At 40.8% G+C, this 3,316-nt stretch overlaps 1 pseudogene; it reads right to left on the bottom strand.

Annotated features, from left to right (window-relative positions):
* Positions 1–1,050: 1,050 nt before the first annotated feature.
* Positions 1,051–1,591, bottom strand: LOC133096267 (chromobox protein homolog 3-like; annotated as a pseudogene).
* Between the last annotated feature and the right edge of the window lie 1,725 nt (positions 1,592–3,316).

The raw sequence follows: 3,316 nt of genomic DNA on the forward strand, positions 1-3,316 counted from the left end.
AAATAGTTTTATTTATTTAAGTTAATCTACTATTTATTTAAAATTTATTCTAGCAGGTCCTAGATTGACAGCATCTCTAACCACCTGGTTAGGTTTCCATGAGCAAAGTCTTAGACGTTGTCCTCTTAGTCAGTACAGCACAGGGATTTCAACTTCTAGTAAAGAAGAGGTTCACTAGAAGAAACCTTTAAATGTCCATTTAACTAAGTCTTGCTTGGCTAATTGAAACACAGCAGGATTTTTCTAGTTTTCTCATCTGGGTGAGGAGATTCTTGGTAGTGATAAAATTTTTCCTGTCAGGAGTTTTGCAAGTAAACTTCCATTTATATGACTGTAGTTATAGATATGGATTCAGATACAACTGCTTTTATTGTCCAATTTAAGTTATTTACATTATATTTAAATTTTCCAATTAATTATGGAATCATCTACCTAATTTGAAAGGTTAAGCCTTCAGGAAAATTTTCCATTTAACTTGAACGCATTTATTTCTTAGGCTGCTCAGAGTGATGGCATCCCAGAAACATGGGCTTATCCCTGGTTGTGAATTGGCATTTTTGTTTCGGCAAGTGTTTTTAAAAAAAAAAAAGAAGAAGAAGGAAAAGAAAATCATTTACATATGTGTTTTATGTATACACACAAAAAACCCCCTCATAAACGAGAAACCCAGAATGGTCCTTAAGCATATATGAGTTAAACACATAATCTGATAGCGTAATGAGATTTCCTCCAACATTTAGAAAATCTGTTCCCTAATGCAGAGAAAATAATATATCATGGTATCAAATGTTCTTTTCTGATAAAGGAAGCAACTAAGAAAGCTTTATTTATTTGTTCAATGTAACCAGTGCTATAGACTCAAAAAAACAAACAAACAAACAAACCCTAACACTCCTTCAAAATGAACATACGAAACTTTATTTTCATTAGAATCTAGTTATTTCTTCACACTAATAAACCAAAAAACCAAGACCCAGAGCTTATATGCATCAGCTTATGTGTATGTGTGTGTGTATATATATGTAATTATATATATGGCAATGCAAACAATTATTGAGCTTCATTTTCTGGACAAGAATGCCAAGTTAGTCTGAATAAAAAGCACTGCAATTTGAGGACACTTCATTTTTGCCTCTTTGGCCAGCACCAAGTCCGCCTCATCTGAATCTTCCCATTTCATGAGAAACACCAACTCTCCACTGCTGTCTGTGGCACCAGTTATTCATTCAGGGTCAGACCTCCGACAAAGCCTCTTGCTTTGCCCGGCAGCATCTCTCTTCTTTGATTCACTATCATCAGATTCGCTGCCAGATAAAGATTTTCTTTTTGTACCACCTTTTTCTGTACCAGCTGTTGGAGAATTAACAAATGTTTCAATTACCGCTGGGCAGTATAAGTTTTCTTCAGGTTCCTAGTATTGTCAGCATCTGTATTCCCTTCCACTTGAGGAAATAACCACCCCCTCACTTTCACCACACGTCAGTTCTGTCTTTTTCCACCACCAATTCTTCAGGCTCTTCCTCTCTGACTTTTTACTCTTTCCATCCTGTTTCTTTCCCATGTTTTGCAATGCAGTTTTATTGGAGGCCATTTTTATTGAAAACTTGAAGAGGTATTATTCCTTGCCTTCGAGCTGCCCCGAGGTATGCTTCATCTCCGGCCCTGCGTGCCTCAAGCTCGAGTTCCCTTTAATCCTCATGTTTCAGGCTGCAGGTACAATCCCAACGTCCTGGCCGAGCCGGGCAGGAGGGCTCCCATGGGCCTCACCAACATCTCTGCCTCAGGCCCCAGCAACCCCCGTCCTGCCGAAGCATCCCCTTGGTGCAGACAGCATCAGTCATTGCGTCTCTCCACAGGGGCAGAAGAGCAGAGTGGAAGTCTCACAGGACAGATATCCCTCATGTGTGGAGGACAGTAATAAAGGCACATCTTTGTGCATGAGAGCTCTCCCAACTCCTCCCTACCTTTGACCCTCACTTTCACAAGCCTTCTTCCTTGGCTCTCGCTCCACAGGCCTCACCCTCCCCTGGTCATCTTTTTGACTCAATCAGGAAAGAAGTCAGAAGTGCATAAGGCTCACCATGGATTGGACAAAAGACTGAGGAATTATCTACATTTGACACACAGCTACTCTCCTTTTCTCATCAGGGTATACTTGGTGAACATTTCCCGACAGAGCTGTACTGCGGGTAGCCCAGGGAATTTATTCTCTCTATCTTTGACCTGGTTTTATCAAGGGACTGCTAGCAGGGAAGTAATAAAGGTAAGTGAACCCCCGAGGCTACATAAAACATATTTATAAGCAGGCATTTCTAGACTGTGTCTCATCACAAGCTAACTGCCGTCTGGAGCTGGTCTTTCCAGCACATCACCACTCCACTAACCTCCCTCAGTGTTTGGTAGCAGGTTACTGGGAAGAAGTGCAGGAAAAGATGCCATGTGCCTCAGTTAGATTGATATATTATCTAAAAATATTTGCACCCGTGAGTTCCTTGTGTGGGAAATAATCTTTTCAAAGAGCATTGGTTGGGTTTTTGTCTGCTTGTGAAAGTAGTGGAAGATCAACTATAGAAAAGCCCCAAAAGCATAAGAAGGAAAAGAAAAATTGTATGTCATTCCACCTCACAGAGACAACCAATGTAAACATTTTGAGCTATTTCCTTTCAGCCATGAGAGACAAGGGAGAGAGTTACCACAATTGGGATCATATTTAATTATGTATGCATTTTTGTGTCTTGCTTTTTTCATTTAACACTACATCATTCATTTAACATTCAACAAATGTTAATGGACCATTATCAATCAGAAGTACACTTGTCTCTGAATTCTATGAGAATTTTCTGATAATATTAAATACTCTTCAAGAACTTTTTTTTAAAAATTTATTTATTTTATTTATTTTAGTTTTGGCTGCGTTGGGTCTTTGTTGCTGTGCACAGGCTTTCTCTAGTTGCGGCGAGCAGAGGCTACTCTTCGCTGCGGTGCGCGGGCTTCTCACTGCAGTGGCCCCTCTTGTTGCGGAGCATGGGCTCTAGGCGCACAGGCTTCAGTAGTTGTGGCACGTGAGCTCAGTAGTTGTGGCTCGCGGGCTCTAGAGCGCAGACTCAGCAGTTGTGGCCCACGGACTTAGTTGCTCCGCGGCATGTGGGATCTTCCCGGACCAGGGCTTGAACCCGTGTCCCCTGCATTGGCAGGCGGAATCTTAACCACTGCGCTACCAGGGAAGCCCCAAAAAACGATTTTTAAAAGATACAGTATTCAAAAAATTTACTGTTCTGTAACATAATTAAATCATTCTCCAATTTTTGAACATACA

This window comes from Eubalaena glacialis, chromosome 8 (genome assembly GCF_028564815.1).
Source record: "Eubalaena glacialis isolate mEubGla1 chromosome 8, mEubGla1.1.hap2.+ XY, whole genome shotgun sequence".
Taxonomy (NCBI): Eukaryota; Metazoa; Chordata; class Mammalia; order Artiodactyla; family Balaenidae; genus Eubalaena; species Eubalaena glacialis.